Source organism: Acinonyx jubatus, chromosome F2 (genome assembly GCF_027475565.1).
Source record: "Acinonyx jubatus isolate Ajub_Pintada_27869175 chromosome F2, VMU_Ajub_asm_v1.0, whole genome shotgun sequence".
Taxonomy (NCBI): Eukaryota; Metazoa; Chordata; class Mammalia; order Carnivora; family Felidae; genus Acinonyx; species Acinonyx jubatus.
In genome coordinates, this window is record NC_069394.1 from 53,147,788 (window position 1) to 53,166,003 (window position 18,216).

At 40.6% G+C, this 18,216-nt stretch overlaps 1 protein-coding gene across 2 annotated transcripts in view; it reads left to right on the forward strand.

Annotated features, from left to right (window-relative positions):
* Window positions 1–18,216, forward strand: part of PAG1 (phosphoprotein membrane anchor with glycosphingolipid microdomains 1) — a 141,448-nt gene that overhangs the window by 77,475 nt on the left and 45,757 nt on the right. For both annotated transcript variants that reach the window (XM_027064327.2, XM_053208098.1), the window contains exon 2: window positions 5,524–5,613. The gene's annotated coding sequence lies outside the window, so the exon portion shown is untranslated. The remainder of the gene's footprint in view (window positions 1–5,523; window positions 5,614–18,216) is intronic.

Consider the following 18,216-nt stretch of genomic DNA (forward strand, 5'->3'; position numbering starts at 1 on the left):
CTTCTTTGTCTCCCATATATGGTAACACACAAACATGTAGTCTGATTAAGTGGTCTCATGTTACAAGGTCGTGTACAAGGGATGTTGTCACGTATGTGTATGGCCAGGTTGCCTTGATGTTTGTGTTTTGTTTTTTTTCTTCCCTTAGGGAGGGGACCCTACCACAACTCAAAGAGTAGTTATTATATGTTAGGCACTGTGATTCATTCTGTGCTCAGTACGTGTAACTGTTATGTTTGACCAAGTCCTTTCGATATTGTATTTATAACCTACAATGTCACAGACATTGTAAAAAGGGTCCAAGTATCAAGTGGGGTTGATTTGTAGATCATCTTTAAATTTCTTTTAAATTTAAAAATCCCTAATTGAGCTTCATGATTCTAGTCCCACAGTGAGTGGATTACCTGCCTCCAAGTATAGTTTTTAAAAGTCAGATGTGGGGGCGCCTGGGTGGCGCAGTCGGTTAAGCGTCCGACTTCAGCCAGGTCACGATCTCGCGGTCCGTGAGTTCGAGCCCCGCGTCAGGCTCTGGGCTGATGGCTCGGAGCCTGGAGCCTGTTTCTGATTCTGTGTCTCCCTCTCTCTCTGCCCCTCCCCCGTTTATGCTCTGTCTCTCTCTGTCCCAAAAATAAATAAAAACGTTGAAGAAAAAAAAAATTTTTTAAATAAAAGTTAGATGTGAATTTGGAATTGGGTTGCTCAAGTCACTGCTACCAAGTCCCTGTATTTACCCAGATAGCAGGGGAATATGCTATCAGCGTCATCACTCTTTCCCTAGAAGGGACCGTAAGGGCGTAACTTTAACAAACAAACAAAAAAAAAAACAAAACAACAAGAACATTCCTCTTCCTGTACCTCTTCTCAGCAATGCCTCAACTCAGCTGTGGGTTGGGCCAAGCCATCTGTCAGGTGCATATCCCAACCCGCAGGGTCCCAGTGGCCCAGAAATTGAACTCTGTGTCAGTTTTTCTGAGTGACTTTAACTAGAACAAGCCTTCAGGTTAGCAGACAAAATGCATCATGAATTATCAGAGTTCACTTGTTTGAGCCGCCTTATGAATGTCATCATCCATGTTAAGAACCTGCTAACAGCCCTAATGAAAACTTCTGTCAGTGCAATAGGTATAGAAGAAACATTGCTGCGTTAGGCATTCCACTGACATAGTGTATGCAGTGGCAGGTGGTCATGTTTGAGTAGATCCCTCATTTCAGAAGTCCTAAAACTCCATTCAGTGGAAAAAGAAATCAACATGGAAAGCATATGATTTCTATTTGATTGGATCTGTCATCGTGTGCAGTGACTAACTGCTGTGCATACTTCCAGATAGTCATGAACACGAAAGAGAATCTAAAAGGGACACTTGATCCACGCAGAATTATGCTCAGGTTGTCTCAGAATATGATAGTTGGCAGTGGACCCCAGTGATCCTGCTTCGTGCAGTAACCTATGGATTCCAGCTAGATTTACACTTGGGTTTGCCATATTTCTTTCAAACTGACCTGGAAAATGACTGATGTTTTAATGTTCACATTTCTTGGAGTTTATTTTTGGTAGCAGCCTTATTGAGATATGATTCACACACCGCACAATTCACCCATTTAGAGTGTACAATTTAATGGTGTTCAGTACATTCACAGAGCTGCACAACCACCACACGATTTTAGATCGTTTTCATTACCTCACAAAGAAACTCTGCACCCCTTAGCTATCATCCCCATCTCCTGCAGCCCTAAGCAACCACTAATCTACTTTCTATCTATATATTTGACCATTTTGGACATTTCATGTAAACGGAGTCATGTAATATTGGGCTTTTTGTGTGACTAGTTTTTTCCACTTACCATGTTTTCAAGATTCATCCATATTGTAACATGTCGGTGCTTCATTCCACTTTTTTTGGCCACATACTATTCTTTTATATGGGTACACCCATTTTCTTTGTTTATTCACCAGTTGATGGCTATTTGTATTATTTCCACTTTGGGGCTATTATGCATGCTGCTACTGTGAACATCTGTATACAAGTTTTTGTGTGAACATGTTTTCATTTCTCTTGGGGTATTCCTAGGAGTGGAATTACTGGATCGCATGGTAACTCCTATGTTTAACTTTTGGAAGAACAACGAGGCTGTGTTTTAAGTGGCTGTACCATTTTACATTCCCATCAGCACAGTACGGAGGATTCTGATTTCTCCACATCCTCACCAACACTTGTTACCATGTAGACTTTTTGATTAACACCATTCTACTGGAGATGAAGCGCTGTCTCATCTCATTGTGGTTTTTGTTTCGATTTCCTTGATAACTAATAATGCTGAGCATCTTTTCATGTGCTCATTGGCCATTGTATGTATTTTCAGAGAAATGTCTATTCAGATCTTTTGCCTATTTTTGGTTGGGTTGTCTTTTTATTATTTGTTATAAAAGTTCTTTATATATTCTAAAAAAATGTTTTTTACATTTATTCATTTTTGAGAGACAGAGAGAGATAGAGCACAAGCCGGGGAGGGGCAGAGAGAGAGGGAGGCACAGAATCTGAAACAGGCTCCAGGCTCCAAGCTATCAGCACAGAGCCCAACGTGGAGCTCGAACTCACAAACCACGAGATCATGACCTGAGCCAAAGTCGGACGCACAACCGACTGAGCCACCCAGGCACCCCTTTATATATTCTAGACAAAAGTCCGTTATCAGATATGATTTTCTCATATTTTTTCCCATTTGGGGGGTTGCCTTCACTTTGTTTTTAATTTTTTTTTAATGTTTATTTATTGTTGAGAGAGGGAGACAGAGGGGGACGGGAGGAGAGAGAGAGGGAGACACAGAATCCGAAGCAGGCTCCAGGCTCTGAGCTGTAAGCACAGAGCCTGACGCGGGGCTCAAACCCACAGACTGCAAGATCATGACATAATCCAAAGTCGGACGCTTAACCAACTGAGCTACCCAGGTGCCCCTCCCAGCTCACTTTCTTAATAGTGTCCTTTAAAGCATGAATGTGTTTAATTTTGATAAGGTACCTATTTTTTGTTGCTTTCACTTTTTGTGTCATATATAGAACTACACTGCCAAATCTTAGCTCATGAAGATATTTATCCCTATGCTTTCTTGTAATAGTTTTGTTGTTTTAGCTTTTAAATGTAGATTTGATTCATTCTGAGTTAACTTTCATATGCTCCGAGTTGAGGGTGCATCTTTGGTGTTTTGCACATGGCTATCCAGTTGTCCCAGATATTTTTGTTGAAAAGAGTATTTTTCCCCATTTGAACAATTTTGGCACCCTGGTCAAACATTAATTGGCCATAGATATATGGGTTTATTTCTGAATGGTAAATTCTCTTCTACTGAACTGTATGTCTGTCCTATTCCAATACCACCGTGTCCTGATTACCTTGCTTCTTTGAAATATTTTTGAGTCACAAGATGCGTATTCTGAAAGTGCAAAATTATGCACCACTTTTAGGCTATTAAAATAACTGTCAAGCTGTGTGCTCAATTTTCAAATTAGACTCTTTACTCCCATCTAGTAATAGAGAAAGCATATGCAAAAATATTATTTCTAATACATATTAATAAGATTTGGCATTTTAAGAAGAATATTCTTCTCATTTTATTTATTTATTTTGCTGCAGCAATTTGATTTAGATAATCAAATTTTGATTCTATTTTTAACAAATCCCAGAGAGTTCTCTGGGACCAACCATGATGACATGCGGAAGTGGAGGTGTTTACAGTTGGAATCCGCATCCAGAGATATCTGCATGGCAGGGTTTCAGGAGATTTGTTTTAAAATCTAATGAAAGAGTGAAAGGTGGTTTGGGAAAGGCTCTTGTCTGTCAAGCCCTCACCCAGTGAAACCGCCCAGACCTCTCTTAAGTTTGCGTGATTGACAGTGGAAAGACCTGGAGTCGAGTTGGAAGAAGACAGCCCATGATTGTGTGTCCTATTCTGGTCTTTTTAGACTTAGTAAAAAAAAGAAAATAATAATAGCTGAATGCAGCGGCAAACAAAAGGCAGCCACTTCTCACTTAGTAACTGTCAGGCAAACAATAGATGTACCTTGAGATAATATAAATAATCTGCTGACTCTGCTATGGGAGAAAGCAACATACAGTTTAAGATGATCATATGTGGTCCTAATAATAGAACATCACTACATGCAGATCTGGAAGGCTCATGTTCTACTCAGCTTTTTATATTATAAATCAGGAATTGAATCTCTGTTAAAACCATTGAGAAGCTCTGAATCTTAGTTAACAGCTAGGATATCTCCCTTAGGGTGTGAGGTCATTCATTCATTCCATGCCTCCCCCCCCCCCCCCCCCCCCCCCCGCTCCCTCTCACACTGCACTTCCTGTGGTGTCTTCCATCTAACAGAGGTTCGGTTCGGGGGATATTTGTTAGGGGATGGGAAGAGATCTGGAGAGGAAAGGGAGATGGAGGAAACGCTGGGCACGAAACTAGAGCAAAGCCACGGGTGGGATGGGATGAAGGGTGCTCATGAATCAGGAGGGAAATGGAGGGAAAGCATCCCTGCCTGTCATCCCTCTGTTTGTGCACAGCTCCCTTATGCCCACAGTGGAATGGGGCGAAGGAGCAATTTGGGATTAGGAGATCTGTGTGTCATTCAGGCCACACAGTTCACACTGTACCCATCATGCTCCTTTTAAATTTTTTTAACGTTTATTTTATTTATTTTTGAGAGAGAGAGCACGAACAGGGGAAGAGGCAGAGAGAGAGGGAGACATAGAATCCAAAGCAGGCTCCAGGCTCCGAGCTGTCAGCACAGAGCCTGACACAGGGCTCGAACTCATGAACTGTGAGATCGCGACCTGAGTTGAAGTCGGACTCTCAACCGACAGAGCCAGCTAGGCGCCCCCATAATGCTCCTTTTAATATGACATTCTCATAATTAAATCGTGGCTTATTTTATTTAAAAACATACTCTTCGGGGCGCCTGAGTGGCTAGGTCGGTTAGGCCTCCGACTTCGGCTCAGGTCATGATCTCGCGGTTCGTGAGTTCAAGCCCCACGTCGGGCTCTGTGCTGAACACTCAGAAACTGGAGCCTGTTTCGGATTCTGTGTCTCCCTCTCTCTCTGACCCTCCTTCATTCATGCTCTCTCTCTGTCTCAGAAATAAATAAATGCTAAAAAAACAAAAAAAACAAAAAAAAAAAACATACTCTTCAAATAAATCGCTTTTTATCCCAAATTCAGGAACTGAATTTTAATATTAACCACAATAACACATAGATTTATTTATCACAATATTAGGGGAAATATGGAAAGAACCAATAAGTTGATGTATGTTTGATTCACCATTGAGTATTAGAAAACATTTTTTATTTACTTACTGCTGTTTGTACTTTTTCCTCGACCTCGCAGCTAGCTTTGCTCAGGAAGGAATGAAAAAACTCAGCATTTGGCGTAAATTTGCGAGCATTTGTACAGCAAACTGGACAGGTGTCTTTCAAAGTCTATGTCTATCTGCCTTTTTCCCCTAACTTTCTTTCTCTTTGGTTATAGGTCGGGGAGGAAGAGAGGCCTCTCAGCACATTTCCGAGGCAGTACATTGCCAGAATATTGGCTACTTATTTGGACAAACATTTCTCCAAGGTAAACATTCCCATTGTAACAAGAAGGGGGCCCGTCATTAGGATTTGCAGATTGCGGGGGTCCTGCACAAAGGCCGGATTGTTTAGCCTAACACAGACTCAGAGTGCCATGGCGAGAGGGAGGGAGAGAAGAAAGCAGGACCGTGGGGACACCCTGCAGTGTCTCCTAACTGTGTTCCCGGGAGAATGGCGGCCGAACCGGGAGCTTATGGAGTTGTGCTCCAAATGTGGGGGGAAGGAAGGGAGGAAAGGGGAAGCTATACTTTTTGCTTCGTGTTAATCTCTCTCTGGTGTTCATGAAAGCAACAGGCGTTGTAGTTTGGTTATTACAGTAGCATTTTGTCCTTTATGGGGAACGTGTGGCATCCTTCTTCTTAGAGGTTACCAGACCATTTATGCTGTGCCCGTGTCACAAAGGGAAAGGGAGCGGAATCATAATATTTTACACCAACGAAGACTTACAAATGTGTGGAAGATTTTAAAGAAAATCCATGCTCTCCTTTTACCTACTAAGTGAGCCTGCGGTTGGTTGGTGACAAATACTTCATGAAGTTCTTGGTTGGGAAAATCATATCTTTAATACCTCTTTTGGGAGGGGGAGGGGCACACGTATGAGAGAGAAAATGAAAATGAGAGAAAGGGAGAGAGAGAGAGAGAGAGAGAGAGAGAAAAGAAGAGAGAGAGAGAGAGAGAAAAGAAGAGAGAGAGACTCCCAAAAGGAGTCTGTCAGCATCATACTGTACATTTCAGAGGAGTAACTCCAGGCGCTTTCTTTATGAATCATGAGCTTAGCGGGAATAAAGGCTTAACAGAAGCAGCTGAATTCACCCACCGTCAGCTTTAGCATTCATGAATTGGCTGCCAATATTTTAACACAAATCGCTGTGTCATTTCTATGAAGTTCCCCTGTTGCTGCTCAGTCTTTAGCCAAAAGCTGTTCTTGCTAAGCCCTGAAATTACATCTGATAAAACACCTTCCTTCCTTCCTGATAAAGATACCCATGTACACAACCCACAGACATGCAAAAATATACGATCCAGTTTAAAAGAAAATAAACTTGTCAGCTTTCTCTGTTTAGCAGTTAATAAATGGCTGATGTTACTTAGTCCTTAGCTTGTGAGAATGCAATTTCAGATGGCAAGGAGCGAGTAATGTTTTCCTCATCAGTCCTCATCCTGGTGGTTCTTTTCTGAAGGGGCTGAGTGGGGGAAATGGAGGCTGTACATTAGAGGAGAATTTTTTGATACTATTCATTGTCTGTTCTGACAGAGAAGACATTGTTTGTTCACTGTAATAGGCTTGGCAGGAATCTGTGCTGTGCATACAGAATGGGAAAATAGCAGAGCAGTGGAGAATCTCAAAATCCTGAGCAACAGATTAGCTTAGAGGTTTTGTAAAATATATATATAATATAATATAATATAATATAATATAATATAATATAATATATTTCAGTAGTTTCTCATTGTAGATGCAAGTCACAATTTGGGAAAATAGTTTCCTTTAAGTGATAGTTTTCCTTACCTTACGTTATGCATGTATTACATTAAAAAGGCTCAAGATAGCAGTGTGCCTATCTAAAATACTGTAGTAACAAGAATTGCAATCATGAAAGTTTATGAACACACCAGACCTGCTTTGAGATTGCTCCCTGTGCATTTGTATTCATGTCAGTGTAAATGAAAAATAACCTATGTGCACCATCTGATGATTTCACAGAAGCAGGTGTGGGCTGCCTAAGGTAAGAGAAAAAAGACCCATTAAAAGATACGCTTTGAGGTAAGAAGTACACTGCTAGGGACTCTGTGAGAGGGTGCCATGCCCCAAATGTTCAGAACTTTAAAGTTAACAACTGTAGAAGTGAAAGTGCAAAGCAGTGTGCAAACCCTGCCTTGGAAACTGAAACGGCAGAAAGCAAAGCAAGACTGAGGCCCAGTGTTTCTTCTTCTTAAGGTTCTATGTTCACCCCACTTGCCCCCTCCCCCCCCCAGCACAGGAACTGTGTGGTGCGATGGTCCCCAACAGCCCCTGGTGTCCAGGGACTTCATATGTGTGCTTGTGTGTTTCTTACTAGAGCAGAAAAAGATGTTGTCAGGCTGCAGGCTCCTATGTTCTCAGACAGAGCACATGAGCCAGACCAGGAGAGCTCCAAGAGCAGGTGTGCTGGGGCCATTCCCAGCCAAGTTCAAGGGCCCCTCGTCCTTATGCTGCAAGAGAGATTTATCATATTTCCCAGTCTTGGCTTATATTTGTAAGAACTCTCTGCATGTTTTTATAAGGACTATATCATGTAAATTATGACATTTCTAAAATTATAGTTGTGATAATGTCACAATACACTCAGTCATTAGATTATTGCAAACCCTTCTTGGCTTTTTATGTAACCTATATAAGGGTCGGCCTTAAATACCAAAAGCAGATCTTTTACTCTGCTACTTATGACATCATTCAGGTACGTTATCTGCTTAATTTTTAAATATCTCAGTCTTTTAAAGTATGTTTGGCAATCTTTTCAAAGATGTGTTTGTATAACCTTTTAAAAATATATAAAATATATTTATATGATGATATTTTCAAGTAAATACCAAAGGAACCAAGAAAAATTAACCAGGACTGTTTCTGTTTATTGCTACAGTATATAGGTACATTTATATTGTCCGTTCTTAAAGTCGTTTTTATTTTATTATTTTTAACAACCCAGTGAAGGGCTACCCAGGGAGGTAAGGCCAAGGTGCAGCCAGTCCCTCCTGTCCCCGCAACGGCTCCTTGGAGACGCTGCCTGGGGCAGATGACCTGCAGGCCTCAGAAGACAGTTTGCAGGAATTGCTAGCGCTTCTGTGCCTTGGTGGCCCCGGCTCCCATCCTGCCTTCTTGTTCCTATTCTTCTGGAATCCCCGGTAACCGCTGCACTGGAGGCCTGATCATTAGCATGCACCAGTGACAACTGGCTCTCCAGAGCATGCGGCCACGGCCTGCCGGAAAGCAGTGGGAGCTCCCAGGCAGCTAAGTCAGTGTGTGCACCTCTAGAGGCAGAATCGCCTGGTCTGGCTTCATTCATAGGCTTGTAACTAGGAGACAAGGACTATCCCTGTCTTAAAACGAGGAGTTGCAAGGGTCTTGTTTCACCAGTTACAGCTCATCTTTGTCTGTTGCAAAAAGACAGACAGACAAAAGACATACCAAAGACTTTGTCTATTGGTATAGGTATACCAATAGAGGGAAATTGGAGTAAATGCTTAACTATTTTATTTAACAAACACTTAAACTGCTCTTACTGTGAGACAGGCAGTGGTCTAAGCACTTTGCAGATACTAATTCATTTAATCCACTTGACTCTCCCACTCCTGCTACCATTAATATTATTCCCGTTTTACTGAAGACGAAACTGAAGCGCACAGAGTGTGGGTGACTTATCCATGGTTCCGCAGGTGGTAAGGGAAGATGGCATGTGCACTGGGGCTGTCTGTGCCAGAGTGTGTTAGGGCTCCATGCGCCCAATCACAGGTACCTCCTGTACATGTACCAACGACAGAGCTTGCTTCGAAGCCATGTCCCTTGGGGATCTGTAAACACACATGCCATCCCCATGGAAGTGCACGTGATGTGTTACATTGTTGGTTTTCAAACTGTGCACCCCTTGTCTCTTGGCGTTTATTTACATCAGTGGAAGAAGCATTTTAAAAAAATGTGTTTTTTTATGTTTATTTTTATTTTTGAGAGAGAGAGAGACAGAGTACAAGGAGGGGAGGAGGAGAGAGAGAGGGAGACACAGAATCAGAAGCAGGCTCCACGCTCCGAGCTGTCAGCACGGAGCCTGATGCGGGGCTCGAACCCACGAACCACGAGATCATGACCTGAGCCGAAGTCGGACGCTCAACCGACTGAGCCACCCAGGCGCCCCAGGAGAAGCATTTTTGATTTCTGTCCTTCTAGACTTCAGAGTGGGTACAGGTTAATGCTGTGTGGTAAACCCGGGATTCCAGCCACTACATTCCACGGCCGTCAGGGTGAGCTGGACTCCGCAGCACGCCTGCATAGGGTCCCCCCAGCAACAGGAGGAGGAAGGCCAAGGGCAGCCACTGTCCCTCTGCCTCCGCACCTCTTTCACTGGGTGGGATGTGCTCCAGCCGTGAGGCCAGCAGTGTTGGACTTGCCAACATTGAGAGATGCCGCTATTCAAGCTGATATGTCAGTCAGTTGGATGTTTGACCATTCTCCTCCCACCCGCCGTGAGGATTTAGACAGCTGGCTTTGGGAGGTCGGTCTTGTCTTACTTAACCCAGCACTTCCCAAAGAGAGATGTTAATAGGTTCAGCTCCCTACTGCTGCTCCTGAAAGAGAAAAGAAAAAACGTTTTATTTACGATCAGATGTTTGAGAGACATGGGTTAAACGAAATTAAATCGATGTACTTACTGCAGGTTTCTCAGAATTTTCTTGGGACTCTCCAGAGCAAGATGTAGAATGCAGAATTTCCTAAATTTTTTATTCCCGCCGATGGGGAGAAATGTCTACCAGCACCCCTGGGGCAGTGCTGCCTTAAGAAAAGGAGAAAAGAAAAAAGAAAAGAAAAGGAGAGACAACAGATGTGTCATAGAAGGTAATCAGGTATTGAGGAAAATCAGTCAGCTACATTTGGGATCCCTAAATTCCAGCTCGTCTTTAAACCAATAATCATTGCAACCTTAGAACTTCAGATTTCTCATCCGTAAAATATGGAGGATAGAACTGGATTATCTCTAAGCTCTTTTCATCTTTATGAAAAGCTGGCAACTGTTTGTTTATATCCTAGCTTGCTCCAGAAGGGTTTGTAAGAATAAGGCACAATATATAACACATTAAGACAGAGTGGATTAAAAACAGGTGAAGGTAAAATGAGGCACAGGGAATATAATGTAGGAAACACAGAGGAAGGAGGGAGGTTAGTATGCAGAATGAATTCTGTGAAATCTTTCATGGTTAATATGAAAGAACCAAGTTTTGTTCAATGCTTTCTGATGAACAGTCTGAAGAGAAAACTAGAATCATAGCCTTGTGATTAATAGGGTCCTAAGCTAAAAACACATTTTTTCCTGCAGAAACAACTGTTCCTAGTTCTGAGACCAAATTTTTCTCATGATGTTTATATTTTGTGGCCTTTTACTCTTTTAGATAGAAATTTTGGCTCTGTGACAGGCTGGTCCCAAAGAGATTTGGGCCGTCTATAAATGTGCTTCATAGGTAGCTGTGGATACATCGTCCTCATTTATTAAATCATTACACACTGTAGACCAGCTCTGCTTTGCTGTATGTGAAGGTGTCTGGGTCTCATTTCTCTGGACTCTGGAGTATTCTCTAGAACCTGGAGGGCTGTGTGCTGGGAGGCCAAGGTCTGGATTGCTGTGCTGGGGTGCACGGTGTATACAGCAGAGCCCATTTGTGTGGCCTCCCTTGTACGCTGTCATTACATCCATTCAGTTTTGAGGACGCTCATCCCCTTGTCCCCCACTCATGTCCAACTTCTTACCCTTTGTCGTAGCCTGGATCAGGGTTTCCCTCCAGCCTCTTCAGAAGATCTTTGGGATTCAAAGGTGTCCCAGGGATTTTACATGTTAGGGTGGTAAAGGTTCAAGTCCAAGGCCTCTTTTTAAAGTATTAGTAAATAGCATGATTATGTAAATATTTTTAAAGAAAACAAAACTGTTGGAGGACCTCTAAGAGCATAGAAAGCCACTGATGACAGTCAGATGAACAAATATGCTCACTCAAATGCTGCAAGTTTCCAATGCAGTTTTAATTAATAGTCATGTATTGTTTATTTATATATGTCTATGTATATATGTATATATGTATATATATGTATGTATATGTATATATATATATACACACACACCAGATAGCTGATTAGTGAGATAATAGGCATAAGAAGTATCAATGTTATATCATAAACTTCAAATATCTGGTCAAAATTCTTATATACTTATCATAGTATTGATAATGTTTTATGTTTTAAATTGGGTAGTGGTTATATGAGTATTTGTTATATCATACTTTTTGTGAATCTTAAATATCTTAATATATTTGGTAAGTTTTATATTAGTTTATTAGAATATGTATGGTAGGGCTGCCTGGTTGGCTCATTTGGTTGGGCACCCAACTCTTGATTTTGGCTCAGGTCATGATCTCACAGTTGTGAGATCGAGCCCTGTGCTGGGCTCTGTGCTGGGTGAGGAGGCTGACTGAGATTCTCTCTCCCTCTCTCTCTTCTTTTTTCCCCCTCTCTCCCCCTCTGCCCTTCCCCTGATCTCCCTCTCTCTTTCTCTCCCCCCCCCCCAGAAAAAAGGAATATGGTATAAAATTCAATGTTAGAAAAAGAAAAAGTAGTAGTGACAATCATATAGTCTGGCTTTTCATTTATTAGAATTAAGTATCATCCATACCGTTAATATGTATGTCCTCAAGCTCCTGTTGGCAAGCTAACAACACGGTCAGATCAGACAAAATATATGTTTGTTGCAGAGAAATGCTTACAAACAGCAGCCTCAACCATTTTGTCTTGTCTCATTATTTTAACAGTAAACACAAAAATTATCATAGGTCGATTATGTTTGTCCAAAATGTTGAATACTCAAACATTAGCTAATGAAAGCAATTATTGTCTGTTTTGGTACTGTAACATATTAAATATAATTTGGAACCTATATATTTGAAACTTACATGTGAAAATATTTATATATGTGATATACACCAATATGCCTTTTCAAAAATTTGTCTGAAAGTCATGTATTTTATTATAAAAGGAAGTTAGAGCTCATTGAATAGCACATCACTTGTTAAATAGGAAACACTCAGAATTATTAAGGTTTGTATGTAAATGAGCATAATAATACAAACTTTCATAATAACCCATCTAAAATAAAATAATTGTACTTAAGTCATCTCCGTCTTGTATACCATAAAATTTTTAACCAAAACATATCTGATGGAGGCTTGCAAAAATAGAACTATGCAAGTCAAAACAGGTGAAGACTTTAGTGCAGCCTGGACAAGACGTTGCAATAATTATTTGTGTGCAGTTTAAAGAGAATCTTGCTGTTCTGGAGTAAATGGTTGGTAATGAGATAATATGAGGTATGGTGATTTGCAGAAAGAAGATTAAAGGCCACCGGTAGAGTCAGTTGATTAGAAGAAAATGTTATGAAACCACTCTTGCCCTGCCTGCCTCATGCCCCCCGCCCTACATGACAGGAACATCTGCTGTAGTTTCCTGTTCCAGCTCTCAGGGAAAGTCAGCGATTACCTCTTTCAGGGAGTGCTGACCTCAGAAGTGTTCCAACCTCCCCTGCCCTGTACTGATTATGTTCTCTTTACTTATTGTATGATACACATACATACATATACTGTTTTGAAATACCAACCATAAATCAATGGCATTTCCACTATTTATTGTTCTTTTTACAACAAAAGGTGACTTCTTCCTAAGAAGTCTTAATTTTCTTAATCACGTTAAATTTCTCAGAGTTTCATTTCCTTGTGTTCTTGGTCACTGGAGTATTATTTGTACTGTCTTGTTAGATGAGTTTATTAGTTTTCATGTTCCAACTTCACTATTAACTTATTTTTAGTACAGTAAATAAATTTTACATTTATTACATTCAAATGCAGCTAATGCATTTCAAAATGATTTCAATCAGCATCATTATTTTCCAACAGTCTTAATGTTGCTTGACTATTCTAATTGTTCATTTAAAAACCCACCTTCATCGAAATACCTACTCTTTAATAAAGCTTCAGTAAAAGTCTGAAAAAGCATTTCAATGGATTGGACCTAAGGAAAAAGAAATACATATAAATGAAATCTCTTTTACATTTAATTAATTGATGTAAGCTACAGTATTTCTCTGTGAGTTGTAACTAGCTTTCATTTTCAAACTTTGGAAGAATGAGTCATTTGTACTAGGAAGTAGATGCTGAAGAACTATGTTTGGCAACTTGGAGAACATTTTTAGCATTTGAATTTCCCTATTTATAGTACAGCATCAGGCAGAGTAAAATGTTTGGCATTTCTATAAGGGATGCAAACTCTTTAACATTCTCTGTTGTGATCTAACAATTCATTTCAGAGTAAGATGAATCAGTCTTGTTTGGAAAATGTTTTATACAAATATTGGCAAGGAAACTGTAACTGCATTTCTGTGGATTTTAAAAATGCAAACTCCCCTAAAGAAAATGACAAATTGCACAATATTACTTCTTTCTTCTGCATTACTCTAGTTCTATGTGAACTGCCTTTTATTGCGTTAAATTCTCACACTACTCTGCCCCATTCCTTGCTTTTTCGATTTTGTTAACCCATGTTGAAATCAGACACCATGTTTCTGGGTCCCTCCAAATGTCAAGTTCCTTTTAATCTAAATGTCTCCACAGTGCTTTTCTCATAATTAAAACTCCAGATTACTTTATTAAAATATGCCCTTTCCTTCTACCTTAGACAATATGAGAGTAGTAATTCTCTGCTCTTACTTGCCTGAACAGAAGAGAGATATTCATATTCTCTCCCTCATTCTCTCTTTCTCACACACACACACACACACACACACACACACACACACAGGGTTGAACTAATAAAAAAAATAGAGCACGCTAAATCTAATGTGGTACCCTGGATGGGATCTTAAAACAAAAAAAGGACAGTGCTGAAAACGAAGGAAATCTGAATGATGTATGGACGTTACTTAATAATAATGTACCAATGTTGGCTCGTTAATGGTACAAATGTACCATGTTAATGTACAAAGTTAATAGTAACCTAGAAAAATTACAATAACTATAGCTAATGTATTAAATGGCAGAGTTGACTGCAGTCTGTTTTGTGACAAGAATAATTAGAGTATGGAGTGATAACTGGTTCTGTTTTTGCCGAGGTCCTCTTTGAACATAGCTGTCTGTAGCAGGGGTTGGCAACATCTGGGGCCAGATCCAGCCAGCTGCCATTTGTGTCAGGCTCGCGCATGCGTTGCTTTTCTTTTGTCGTGCCCGTCTCCAGAGGGCTGAGAGGGTGCGGGCTCAGGCTCACCGGGCTGGATTCCCAGCCGTTTGGTTAGCGGCTCTACTTGACTTGTTTAACCTCTCTGGACCTCATTTTCCATTTCTAGGAAGTCAGAGAACCAAATCAGATTTTTCTCTCGGGGAATCTGTGGCATACAAACTTCTGATCCTGTGTGCTACAGGTCTGTTTGTGATCGTAGCTATGGAATTTATTGAGGATAAAATTGTGGCACTAAGCCAACTTGCATACTTTATGATAGTTCATAGCATGAGATTATCCATCATTTTCTCAGCATTTTTGAACTCTGCCAAAAAAAGAAATAGTCCCTGAAAATAATACTGTTGCCACGTGAGAGTCACTTATGCATTAAAAGAAGACAAGACCACAGTTTCTTGAAATACCCACATCAAATCTGAACTAAAAATCCTATTAAAATATTAAACTATACCTTAATTTGTGATGAAGTACATATAAGTAAATATAAGGTACATCTCAAACCAAATTTTTTCAGTTAATGTGCCTTTGGATCATACACTTAAATGTAATTTAGTTTGAATTTATTATTTAATATAATTGATAGCTTATTTGTGGTATTCTAGTTTATGATAATAAAATTTTGAATACCTAATTATGCTTAAGGCCTCTAAACACACTTAAGATCCTGCCAAGTATCCATATTACGCGTGTTGAGTTAATCATTAGGAAGTTACTCATCTGATAATTATTTCTTAATTCCTTTTGAGTCAGCCATTGTCCATAAGAAATTAGTTTCTAGCTCTAGTATTTCAGTGCTGTATTTTGAGTAGAGGCATATAAAAAAAAGAAAGGTTACTTAGGTCTGCCTTGAAAGTTAAATCGAATAATAACCACTTGACTGATGGAAGTACTCCCGGAACAATTGAATAGTGGTTCTCAACCTTGACTGCTCAATAAAATCACTCAGGGGGTTTTTAAAAATCCCCGTGTGCAGTTTGTACCCCAAACTAATTAAACCAATCTCTGGAGGCATTGTTTTAAAACTTCCCAGGTGCTTCCAATATGCAGCAAAAATTGAGACTCCTGGCCTTGAGGCCTTGTGATGGTCTCCGTCCAGCAGAACTCCCCGGCCCTTCGAAACTGGGTGACTTGAGCAGCTATTAGTCACTTAAAGAGTGAACCATAGCCCCCCTCCTTGTCCACAGGGGACACGTTCCAAGACCCTCCATATCTAAAACCACATGTAGTACTGAACCCTAGATATACTATGTTTTTCCTAAACATACATACCTACAGTAAGGTTTAATTTACAAATTAGGCACAGTAAGAGATTAACAACAATAACTAATAATACATAGAACAGTTATAACCACATTATAATTAAGGTTATGTGAATGTGCTCTCTCTCTCACAATACCCTGTCGTACTATATTCACCCTTCTGGTGATGATGATGAGAGATGCTAAAAGGCCTCTGGATAAGATGCAGTGATGGGAGTAACTGAGGCATCGTGACGTAGCGTTAGGCTACTGCTGACCTTGTGACAACGTATCAGAGGGTCATCTGCTTCCGGACCACAGATGGCTGTGAATAACTGAAATCACGAAAGCCAAACCATGGATAAGAGGGGACTGCTGTCTACTTCCAAAGAGAAAGAAGTTTGCCAGTAGTAAGGAACAAAAGCATGTCCCTTGCCCTAAATCTCCACCTCACAAATACCAGGAGAGTTTGCCCTGATTTTGAAATTGCATGCCTTAGTGCTACAGTGTTTGCTGTGGCTTTTGTTTTACGTGGTTTTTTAGTTCCCATACAAGATCAGTGAGAGCTAACACTTACTGAGCACATCCGGTAAGTTTCAGTCCCTGTACTATACATCATTCTGCCTCCCAGCCAGGAAACAAAAAGTTAGTCACTTCAGAATAAAAGTAAAAAGCCAGGGTTTTGTTTTGTCAGAGAAATCTTATCTCAGTGTAATTGGATATTTGATCATTTATTCATTCATTCAATAAACATTTATTGAATATATGTGCTGTTCCAAAAACAAGCTTTAAAGGTACTTTAAGTTTTAAAGTACGAAGGATCTGTTTGTGCTATCATTTGCTTCATAACAAGCTTAGTGACTCAGTATGACCATTAGTTCTGTAATTGGCAATGAAGGCTGGACTTAGTTGGGGAATTCCTCTGGTCCCCACCAGGGTCCCACACACAACAATGTTCAGCTATGCTTTGGCTTTACTAATCTTAGCTGGGCTCTCACGTGTCTGGGGTGTGGGCTGGGATAACCTGGTTGACAGAACTCTGGTCCATGTTATCTCTCATCCTTCAGCATTCTGTCTCATCCTTCAACAGGGCTAGCCTAGTCTTCATCACTTGAGGGAGTTAGGGTTACCTAGAGAATGAATGCAGGGTTATGAGGCACCTCATCTCAGAGGCCTCATCTCAGAACTGGCACACGATCACTTCTGCCACTTTTCTTGGCCAAGCAAGTCACAAGTCGGGTCTAGGTCCAAGGGCTAGGGAAATAGACTCTATCTCTTGATGGATAGTCCTGAAAAGTTCTATTACAAAGGGTGAGGATAAAGGAAAGAGTAGAGTAATTGTGGTTATTTTTGCAATCAACCACAGATGGAAATTCTAATTCTGTCTTGGGACGTTAAGGGAGATTTCTGAGAGATGACTTGAGCAGGTTCAAACCTGGAAAACAAACAGTGCGAGATGAAAACAATAGCATGAGTGAAACTGTCAAGTTGCGGTTTCCTTAATGAAAAACAAAATGGAGATTGTAAAATTTCCTGAATATAGGAAATATGGCTAGCCCAACACAGAGCATTTAGAAGGCACTCAGCATGTACTTTTTCATTTGCATTTACATCATTTACATCAAATTGGGTGGGCCCATAAGACAGATGTAATAATCTGATAGCTTTATAACTTATCATCTGAGTGACCTTAAACAAGTTACTACCTTCTGTAGCTCTCTTTAGTACAGTGAAGAGAGTAATGTCTTTTGTGTCAGTTCATTTTTGCTGCATAACAGCCACCCCACAGCTTAATGGCTTAAAACAACAGCCATTTACTGGACTCCTTACTCTGTAGGTTTATAGTTTGGGCTGGCCCAGCATGGCAGCTGGTTTCAGTTGGGCTCATGTATGTGTCTGTAGTCATCTTACAGTCAGCTAGGTGTCTGCACCTAGCTGGGGGTATAGTGAGGATACCTGGGCACCTGCCTCTCATTCAGTAGGCTAGTCTGGGCTTATTCATACAGAGGGTCACACAGAGGATCCCCAGGCTTCCAAGAATGAGACCAGAAACCCGCAAAGCTTATGGGTGAGGTTCACAATTGATACACTGTTGCTTCCACTGCGTTTCATTAGACAAAGTGAGTTACAAGGCTAAGTGAGAATTAAGAGTAGAGAAATGGGCAGCATTTTTTACTGTAAGGGGCTACAAAGTCATATTGCTAGGGGTGAGGATGCAGGGAAGAGAAGAATTGTAACCACTTACACAACCTTCTCCACCTGCCTATGGTTCGCAACAGTCCTGTGAAGAATAAGTCAACTGTAACTTGATTTTTCTAGATGAGGCTCCAAGTTAAAAAGT